Here is an 11603-nt window from a genome sequence, read left to right as displayed (position 1 = left end):
GCGACCTGGGTCCATCACACTCACGTCCGGTCAGCGGATCCATCCATGACCCGGAAAGACTTCATCACCAAATGGAGCATCGATCGATCAAGCTCAACGCAACCTGCTCAAGCTCAAGCTACGGCGTGCTTGACCTGCCTGATGCCGGTAACATGACTCGCGATCGCTCCTGTCACCAGGAGCCCCCACAATACTGTGATGCCTGAATCTTCATGAACATGGCTCCAAAGAGACAAGGACCATTTATAGGATCACATGTTTAGTAGAAGATTTGGCTGCCTGAAGCAGCCATGATGCCAATATTATGTTTCATTGTATTGATATGTTATATTAACCTTTGATTCTTTTGCAGGTTTGAATGTATGTTGGCTGTCCTGAAAGGGAGCTGTGTGGGGTGACCCCCAAAAGTAAAGGGTGCCTAGCTGCCAAGAAGGCAGGTGCCCAACTGGGCAGGGAAGGGTGCCCATCAGGTTTTGGTCTCTTTTGAGAGACAGCTAACAGTTGGCAGCCTGTAATACTGTCTTGCAGGCCTGGGTCACCATGCCCATGTCAGGGGTAGTGAAGCTGGAGGGAGCCTGTTTGGACTGGAAAGTCTGAGGCATGGTTGTGCATGGAAGGAAGGTTTTATACCAACAATTGCTGTTTTGTTTTAAATCCATGAAAAGAAATTAGCAAGGAAAGTCAGAAAATCTTAGAGTAAATCAGTATGTTTTTCTCCTTATGTAATTCCTCCAAAATCTGGCAATGCTAAGTAAGTACGTTTCTTTGCATAGATTCAGTAAGACTGGTTCCTAATAGTGGTTTTATTAACGGAAAACTTTGACTGGAGTATCATGTTTTGAAGAGCCCTATCTGAGCTCTAAAGACTTGAAGCCACTAAGAATGCCACGAAGAAAGCCTGGTGTCCTGCCTGGGAGCCCTGAAGATGGCTGGCGCTGGAGCGTCAGGCCCATGCCCTACCATCACTGGCGGTTGGTAAGAGTAGAAGGGGAGCAGTAAAGATGCCTCTGCATCCCTGCGAAACCCCCACACACTCTGGGCCGCAACGAGTAGGAGGGCTACTGAGATGGGCCTTAAAGCCTGGAGCGTGGGCTCAGGTGGAGTTGCTACAGGTGAGGGATTCACCTAACTCAGCAGATACTGCAGGCAGGCCTGATGGCAGCTGGATGGCTTGGCTTCCTGGCCCTACGGGGCACATTAAGGTTCAACCATGAAATTCCAGCAAAGGTAGTCAGTTACCATTCTTGTTGTGTTTATGCAAACATCAGGACAGTAAATAAATTTATCTTGATTTGGCTTTTTAATAGCCATGGAGGAATTTTAAGAAGAAAAATCCTATTTCAATAGAAGTTGTTAAAGCTAAAATGGTTTCTTTCCCTTCCACCGGACCATTTGTTAAGTGTATAAAATAGTTCAGTTGATAGTTCTGTGTGCTCACTATGGGCCCCTAGCGACGGTGAAATAAAAGTGCAGTCCGTCTCATGATTGAGACGGAAGTTCCAAGACAAGGGGGGAATGAAAGGGCGAGGGCTATGCCCTCCATCTTACCCTGGATCCTCCATGTTGGGGCAGAGGCCATGTGCTCAGAAGAGTGCCTTCTTCCCGGAAACCCAGGCCCCTGCTGGCCACGCCCGGGATTTCTTTGAACTAGCCAATGACAAGCAAGGGATGTGCGCGCCATAGAGATGACCACATCCTGTGTAACAAGACACCGACTGGCGCCTGGCCAATCGGCAGGGCCCACAGTCCTTTCTCCTCCCCTTGCCCCAGCCCCCTATAAAGCCTCTCTCCACACAGAGTTCTCTCTCTCGGCCACTGGAGCTTACCGTTGCATCGGTGAGTGTGGCAGGGGAGCCAAACCCGGGTTTGAAATGAATGACTCTTTGCTTTTGCATCGGACTGACGGGCTCCCTGGGGGTCTTGGGAACTTTGAAATCTGGGCACAACATCTGCCTTCTGAGCTCTGTCCCCCGAGTCCCCAGTGCTGGCTTCTGCTCTCACAGTTCCAGTCCACTTCACCCTCCCTCTGCCAGAGCACAAGGTGGGTGGCTCCACAGGGAATGTGTTATGCCCAGATTTCAGGATCCCCAAGAAACCACACCAGGGAGCCAGCCGTGTCTGATGCAAAAGCATAAGAGTCTTTATTCAAGCCTGGGCTTGGCTCACTCAGCCTGTTTACTGACGCAGTGGCAAGACGAGAGAGAGACCGAGCTTTGTGGGTAGAGGGGCTTTATAGGGGGGTTGGAGTAAGGAGAGGAGAGAGGACTGTGGGCCCTGCCGATTGGCCAGGCGCAAGTCGGCGTCTTGTTACACAGGATGTGGTCGTATCTATGGAGCGCACTTCCCTTGATTATCATTGGTTAGTTTAAAGAAATCCTAGGTGTGGCTAGCAGAGGTTTGGGCTTCTGGGAAGAAGCTTCTTGCTGAGCACATGGCTGCTGCCCAAAATGGAGGATTCGGGGCAAGATGGAGGGTGTAGCCCTCGCCCTGGGGCAAGATGGAGGGCATAGCCCTCGCCCTTTCTAATGTTTGTGCCTTGGCCCTTTAAGAGGGTGCCTGAACTCCCAGCTGCCACTCCCTGGCCGACAGCACCCCACTGCTTTCCACAGCTTGATGTTATGTGGATGCCTTCTTCAGTTTGGTGCTCTCTGATGGGGAGCCCAGCTCCGGGATTAGATCCCAGAATTCTCAGTGGCACCTCCCCCCATCCCCCACCCCCCCACCAGCTGAGATATCTCTCTGGGACTTCAGTTCCCCTCTGTGGGTCATGTCTCTGCCCCTCCTACCAGTCTCTATGCCGGCTCCACCTTCGGTCCTTGGGTATCAGGGTTTTCTCCTGTGAGTTTTCCGTTGATTATTCAGGAAGTCTTCTCGTATTTCAGTTGTAATTCCAGCTTGTTCCTGGGAGCATGACCATGCAGCATCCTCCTACTCTGCCGCCATTTTTCTGTTCTGCATAGGTGGGTTTTTGTTTTTCTTTTTTAAAATTTATCTTTATTGTGGAAAGTATTTCAAATATTCCCCTTTTCCCCCCATTGACCCCCTTTACTCCACCCCTACTCCACCCCCAGGTCTTCACCACACTATTGTCTGCATCCATGGGTTATGCATTTTGTTTTTCAATCATGGGACTAGTAGGCTTCGGCCGCAGTGGACTATGATAAACAAAGGGCAGTTATCATTAGCCTAAATAAAGTGATATGGAACTCTTACCAAAGAGAGGCCCTATTTTTGTTGTTGTTGTTAATCCTCACCTGAGAGTATTTTTTCCATTGTTTTTCAGAGAGAGAGACAGACAGACAGACATTGGTGTAAGAGAGACACATTGATTGGTTGCCTCCCACACGTGCCCACACCGGGGGTGGGGATTGAATCCGAAACTGGGAATCAAACTGGGAATCAAACATGAGACCCTTCAGTGTGCAGGCCAGCATCTAACCTCTGAGCAATACCAGCCAAGGCAACATGCCCTATTTTGATTGTGACTACTTAGATCAATTTGATGTTCTGTAGGAAGCTTGGACAAAAAGCACACAAAGGCATATATAATAGGCATAGAGAGAAACCATGGGAGCGGAGGTTCTAGAAGCTGTGTGCACAAAATGTGCTGAGGTGGGGAAAGCTCAGTCAGGAGAAACCCTGGAAGTGTTTTCAGATAGACAGGGAAGAGAAACTGAAAATAGCCATATCACAGGAGTGGTCCAGTGTCTAATGCAGGGCTGCTACTCAGTGGACACCCACTGGCAGGGCTGTGTTGCCATTTAAATACTGCAATGAGCTGGGTGGTAAATAGCTGCTTCTCTGAGGCACCTGTGCATCTATCTCTCGCCACCAGCCGCCCTGGCTACTCTCCTATTTATCCAGGAACCAAAGTGTTACATCCTGGAGCTTTTAGCCTGATTGATTACAGCTTGTGTCTTACTGGTGGTTAAATATTTCAATTTCATCCCTGCAGAATGAAGTGCTATGAAAGTCTGCCCCTGAGAACAAAGCAGAGTCCTGCTGTCATATTTGCAAGGGCCTTGGAGGTCTCGGCTTGATTACAAGGCTGTTTGTTTCAAGTGCTAGTTCATTTCTCTGGTACCTTATCACAATGAATTCCTATGTGTTAGGGAATTTCTGTCTTTGCAATCAGGTCATGTGAGCCTGACCATAATATAGGTCACCCAGAACATAAAGTTGATATCAAAATCAAGAAAATTTGTTTAAATAAGGAAGCTCAAGGAACATGGCATTATTGTTCTTATGCTCTGAGCTCCACTCAAAGTAGGTGTCAAAAAGGTCAGTCAACTTTCCCAAAGTCCTGAGATCTCTATGCACCATGTACTTAGTATATTACTTCTAGCTTCACGTAGTTTGATTAATAATGACATTCCACAGCACAAGCTTCGTAAATAGGTAATCATAAGAGATATTAAAGTATATTCATTTTTCTAAGTTATATCAGTCATAGTATACTTAATGAGAATTACTCCAAATCAATATTCTATACATATATGTTCGATGAGTATATATAAATATATCACACAAATGTATGCGTTTGCTCTATGTCATATGCCATATGATAGAGACTGCTAAATCATGGACATTCTAATTCTTTCCTTTTCCTGGACACACAGCTAGGCTATCCTTTCGCGTTTCCCTTGAGGTTTGCAGTGGCCCTGTGACTGAGTACTTGCCTGTCATTGACATATGAGCAGAAGTGTTACATGCCATATTCAGGAATGGTCGATAGTAAACTTCCTCTGGGCTCCTTTGCCTTTCTGGTTGGCTGAATTGAAAACAACTTCCAGAGTAAACTTGGAAGCCCTGAGTGGAAGATGAATTACATGGCCTGTTGTTGTGTTGACCTCACAGTGCTGCTGCAGGCAGAAAAGTAAACTTCTATTATATTTTAGATGTTATGTCATTTCGGAACTACTTGCTCTAGCAGCTATATACTAACTTGTTCATGGTATTAAGTAGTAAACCTTAGAAGAGAAGTTTATGAATAAAAACACAGCTATTTGAGAAAGTATTTCGATGGTAAAGGCTGGGTAAAGATTTAGAACTGATTATACATAAAACAAAAAATAAATTCAGTATGTTTTTCATTTTATATATAAAGAGAGTAACATTTAAAACTTAAAAAAAAAGTTTCTGGGCCAAGTATTACTACAGGCTAGAGCAGAAGCTCCATGAGGGCAAATATTCCATAATCTTTTTGTTCAATGATGTATATATGCCTCACACCCTGAAAAATTCTTGACATAGAGTCATAAATGCTTACTAAACGAACAAGCAAGAATCAGAGTTTACTAAGTTGATCTATAAATTTCCTGAAATTTTCTTTCTAAAATCAAGCCCTTAACTTTATGTTATGATTTACTAATACAGAGCTGGGCAAAAGTAGGTTTACAGTTGCTCATACGAAAAATAATACAATAATTAATAAATAATAATACAAGAATAAACTGTGTTTCACATACTCACAACTGTAAAGCTACTTTTGCCCAGCCATATGGCAACCATCAAATTGAGTAGTTTGAAGACAGTATTTAAAAAGAACTTTTTATGTCAGGTGTGAGCCTGGTGACCAAGTATAAGAAACACACAACGAATAGTATACCATCCTGCAAGTAGTTGCAATAGCAGGCGAGTAAACAGATGTGAGGGCTGAAGGAAGGAGTCACTTACTAGAACTAAGAAGAGTAGTAGAGAAAGATATCTGGCAAAAGTGACGGCAACCCAACAGAAATGAACCAAAGAAATCATTTTGTGTACCCCAACCACACTCCTCCTCCCTCCAGTTCCTGCTCGTGCTGACCATTGGCTGAACCCAAATAGAAGACGGAAGGCAAAGGAGCCATGGACACAGTCTGTATTCCTTAGGCTCCTGGACAAGGACCCAGTACAGAAGACTGGAGAATGAAGATGGAGGAGCAAACATATTATTGAGCCAACTCTCACTAATAAATGTCTTTGCTTAAATTTGTGGTCACTACATCAAAAAAAAAATAATAAAAGCAAACAGTCAATAGTAGTTAATTAGAGTTTGATCTGAACATAAATACTCCACTTTACTCTTTAGTTTTATTTATACATATGATTATACCAAAGTATTTTATACTTTGAATAGAGATGCAATTCATAAACACTGTATGGCTGAAATTAATAATCATGCAATGTTATAGCTAGAACTACTTTAGAGACCATCTTGCTCATCATTTCCCAGACTAGTATTCTCATCTGGTAGACAATAAACAGATGTAAGGAAGGGACAATCTGACGTGTGGTTTTAAGTTGATTAATCACTGTTGCCTGGAAGTGCAATTCAAGTTCTGAAACAATTGAGATGCAGGATGTAGGAATTGCAATGGCAGAATAGAAAGTAGCTTCTATTAATGAGAAAGTCATACTGAAAAACAACAATTAAAAGTGGCCACAATTTGCTTTCCTATTTCCTCTCCTAGGATTAGCACCTACACAAACCTGGTTTCGGAAGAGACTGGATCTGAAAATAGATTGCATACCCAGATCTCTCCTTTAAACATCCTGAGACCCAAAGGTATAGCTAGGGAAAAAGAGCATCTCACATTTTCTTAAGAGGGAAGAACTGAATCTGAACACTGAGAATGAGGAAGTGGAGGAAAACACTCCCACTCAAGGTTACAGATTTGAAGATGTGAATGAATAAGAAAGTTTCAAGCCACTCATGTTCACACTTAGTACTTTCTCCACAATTCCTCCTTTCCTGTTTCTAGACTTCTTCCTCTTTGTTAGATCTCCCCAATCAACATGGAGAACATACTCTTGATTCTTGCATTTCAAAAATAAATATATTCCCTCTGGATTTCATTGCTCTCAATTAAAGCTTTGAATAGCCAAGTTTTACAAAGTAATTTGCTCTACATATTGGCTTTTTCCCCCTAATCACTTGTAACTCCACTTATCAGTTTGTGGGAGTGTAGCCTCCACGATTCCATGCATCAAGCTATTCTTGTAAGATCACATGAAAGTCCCCATTGTCAGTGGCACTTTTCAGATCTCTTTTATTTTCTGTCTATTGTTTTTTTTTGTTTTTTTTTTTTTTTGGTACTGATTTCAGAGAGAGGAAGGGAGAGGGAGAGAGATAAAAATGTCAATGATGAGAGAGAATTATTGATCAGCTGTCTCCTGCATCCCCCCTACTGGGGATTGAACCCAGAACTCTGGCATGTGCCCGGACTGGGAATCCAACCATGACCGCCTGGTTCATGGGTTGAGGCTCAACCACTGAACCATACCAGCTGGACAGATCTCTTTTCTTTTTATTTTAACTTCTCTGATATACCAACAAAGATAATCACAGCCTCCTGGAAAAATTAATTTTCACCTCCTACATCTCAGTTATTTTTGGTGTCTCCTCCTCTATAGGACATTTCATCGTTTGTTCTACTGAAGTTTGATCTTAGGTCTTTCATTTTCTTTAAAACTTAAACTACTGTGGTTTTCAGATCATCTCATTCTATCACTGTGGCTTCAAATATGATGTTTTGTATCTCTATAGCTGCATACTCAAGTATTTATTTGACATGTCCACTTTAAATATCTAAATGAATTTATTAAAAATATACTCATGGTTTCTCCATAATTGAAACTACTAATTTCCAGGTTTGCCATCTCACATTTCATCACTTATTCATTCAGTTAGTTACTTGTGCCAGCAATCGGGGGTAAGAATTGACAACTTATTCTTTCCAACTTCCAAAGCGGATGAGTCATAATATTTTACTGGAAATAACTAAAAAAAAGATTATATGTATATTACTAACTTCTAATTTCTTACTCTACAAATACAAGGAAAAGGGGAATTAAAGTGATAGGTGTGATTTAATTTATTTCATAGAAGGGCTCTAAGATAAGGAGATACATAAGCAGTGTTATTAGTGGTGAGAGAAAGTCATGACATTAGACATGTTTTTGTTTTATTCTACGGGCAAGAGAAGAGAATGAGGCAAAGATCCCAAGAAGTTTTGAATTTCAGATACAGTGGAAGCCAAAAGATTGAAACAGAATGAGGGAGGGGGTAAGGATAAGAGGGTGGAAAGAATATAGAAAATATATCACATTAGAAAGTTCTTATCATGAAAGAATCATATACATATAAGTGTACATTTATAGATGCTTATTCTTATTTCATTTTAAAATATATATATTTAATTTTATAATGATGTTGGATTAACAGAAAATTTGTCAAGATAATACAGATTTCCTTTATTCTCCCACCCATTCTCCCCTATCATTAACACCTTATATTAGTATAGAACATTTGTTACAATTAAATAAATCAACAAAGATACATCATTATAACTGAAGTCCAGACTCCATTCAGATTTGCTTAGATTCTATTTAATGACCTGTTCTTGTTCCAGGACCCCATCTAGGATCCCACATTGCATTAAGTAGTCATGTCACCTTAGGATACTCTTGGCGTTAACAATTTCTTAGGCATTCTTTGTTTTTTTATGATCTTGAGAGTCTTGAGTGCTATTCAGAGATATTTTAGAATATGCCTCAATTAAGATTTCCCGCCTCATGGTTATATGGGTTTATGGGCTTTTAGGAATATTCTGGCACCATGTTGGATGGGAGAGGTCGGAGAAGAGATTCTTATCCTATTCCTGATCTTAGAAGGGATTACATTCAGTTTCTCATTATCTTCATTAAGTTGAGAAAATTTCCCTCTATCCCTAGTGTGCCGAGAGGTTTTATACTTTTTCTCATTCTAGATGCCGGATTTTGTCGCATGTTTTTTTCTGTGTCGATTGATTTTTATTCTAGTTTGTTGATGTGTTGCATGCATTGATTGATGAACCTGCCTTACACACTTGGAAGAGGCTCCAATCTCTCACAGACACTGGAGGTAGGGGCACTATCTCCCTTGGTGTTTACCTTTCAAGGGGATGGCCTCAGGCTCTTGAGAAAGACAGTCCTGGATTGTAAACCTGGCAAGAGGCTATTCTGAAAAAGATTTATGAACATCTCAAAAGAGTAGAGGAAGAGTTTCTAGTTACAAGTTTAGCAAAATAATGCTCTAAAAGAGGAGGGGTGTATATACCTTTTTTAAAATTTATCTTTATTGCTGAAAGCATTGCAGATGTCCCCTTTTTATCCTCCCATTGATCCCCTCCACCTCGTTCCCAGCCCCCGGCCCAGTATCTTCCATTATATGTAAAATGGAGAATTAAGGTTCTTCTTCTTATTATTTTAAATGCTAAACCAAGGATATTTTTTTCCATTGATTTTTTGAGAGAGAGAGAAACATTAACCTGAGAGAGACACATAAATTGATTGCCCTGACCAGGCTGAGGGATCAAACCTGCAACCAAGGCACATGCTCTTGACTGGAAATCGAATCTTCAGTGGCCCTTCAATCTGTGGTCTGATGCTCTCACCACTGAACAAAACTGGCCAGGGCAAGGCCCTTATTTTTAATTTTTCCTTGTCCTTACAGGTGTTAGTAGTTCAGGAACGATAAAGCTGTTTTAGAGGTCCAAATGACTGAGTTGCTGATGGATTTTGACACTGACATGATAGTCAAGGAATAATGCAAGATAACTGATCTGAGCAAATGGTGAATCATGGTGCTATTTGTTAAAATGTGAACCCAGGGAAGGAGAACGTGAACTAAGTATTGGGGAAATTTAGGTTTTAATCACTTATGAGATGTTGCGATGCATTTGATTTCTGGGCAGTCTGGGATTGGGGCAGAGGTCATAGCTCCAGACACACCTTAGAGCAATTCTAATGTAGATGATATTTAAAGACAGGGCACTGAAGATCATCCAGAAAGTACAAGCACTTAGAGAAGGAATCTGTTGGAGGACTAGGCCCCATGGAACTCCAACCAATGTTTAGAAGATTAAGCATAGAGAATGAGAAGAAAGAAAATAGAAGGAAAACAAGAGAAATGTGGGGTATTTGGAGCTGAGAAAAGGGAGAAGTTCAGGAAGAAAGTAAATGATGAAATTTAAAACCCTTGTCTGCCTTCCATTCTATTCTCATCACTCAGCACTCCTCCCCTGATCCCTAATCCTAATGCTCAGCTCTGTCTTCCCCCTGCCACATTCCTTGTAAATGTGCATCTTTTGTGTCCCTTGATTTCTCTTCTTCAGCACAATCCAGATACCACCTCCTCTTTATCTCATCTTTTAGGGCCATATTACTTCCTCAGTAAGACCTCCCCAACTCCTCCAAATAATTAAGTTCCCCTGCTATGTAACTTCATTATACCCATAGCTCTTTGTCATGGCACTTAACCTAACTATAACTATAATTTATACAACGTTCTTAAAAATACCTCTTTCCCCCAATAGTTTATGAGTTTTATAAATTCAGCTACCAGATTGTCTTGCTCACTTCTCTTTCCCCAGCACTTGGCTTAATGCAGCTTATTTATTGAATGAATGAGTAAATAAATGGGGGGGGGGGGGGGGACGAAAAACTTAAGCTACCCTGGCTTCTGCTGGACTGCTTAAAGCAACCACAGGCAACAATCTTTACAACTTGTTTCTATGTAAACTTAAATGTACATCCTTTAGGAGTCAGTAGAGGTCAAGAAAATAATGAAGCCAGTCCATTCAATTAAAATACAATGGTGTTTTTCCTTAAAAGAGTCATTATGTAAATGTGCCATATCAATATGCCAGTAATAACAAATACCATGTGACAATTAAACTGACTTTGCATCTCATCAATTAAATTTAACATTGCCTTCACACATCATTGAGTTCTCATATCATACACAGTAATTAAGATATTAATCATAGAGATTCTAAGATGAGATAAATTGTTTTAGTGCTGAGGTATTCTTTTTTTCTCTCTTTTTTCTTTTTATTAATCTCACCTTATTAGATCCCTAGTGAGAATTATACCCAAGATGATCTAGAGATTAAACATACCCACATAATCGTTTTCATAAAGCCTGTTAACTAGAAATTTTCCTTATTTTTCTTTGGATAATTTACTTGCATAACACTGACTTGCAGTGTAAGCCATAATAGCTCTTCTGAAACTAAATGGATTCTTTAATAGAATTTTATCATTTCACATACTAATGTGATTGTTTCTTTAATTAAAATGATTTCTTATTTGCCCAGGGAAGACAAAGAATAGTAACAAAAAGAAAACCAAGCAAATTTGGACCTTGATTGCTTTACTTCAGGTAATATTGCTTTCCAATGCAAGATGTTATGAATGCAATCCCATTACTGACTCAGAGCAGTGGCCAATTCCATTAAACACCGTGTTGGCAGCACCTCTATGTGTAACATACAGAAACACATGTTACTGTTGCAAAGCTAATTGGGCATCAGCACATGTGAATATAAATTTTACCTGGGGAAATAAAAACGTTCCAGCTGCCAGGATAGCTAATAAGCTCTATAGTTCAAATATAAAGAAAATATAATGTGAATGAAACAATTTTTTACAGAATCATTTTTATTCAAAGAATAATAAAAGAAACTCTAAGGCAAGTATGTGTTGTGAGCAGGCTAAAGCAATTTTGTGTGGTTGTTGGTATTTTCATTTCTTTAATTTCATTTCTGTCTGAGTAAAGTAATATCTAACTATTAATTTAT

The sequence above is a fragment of the Myotis daubentonii genome, chromosome 8 (assembly GCF_963259705.1).
Source record: "Myotis daubentonii chromosome 8, mMyoDau2.1, whole genome shotgun sequence".
Lineage (NCBI taxonomy): Eukaryota > Metazoa > Chordata > Mammalia > Chiroptera > Vespertilionidae > Myotis > Myotis daubentonii.
The sequence above is the reverse complement of the archived record's forward strand: the minus strand, read 5'-3'. Positions refer to the sequence as shown.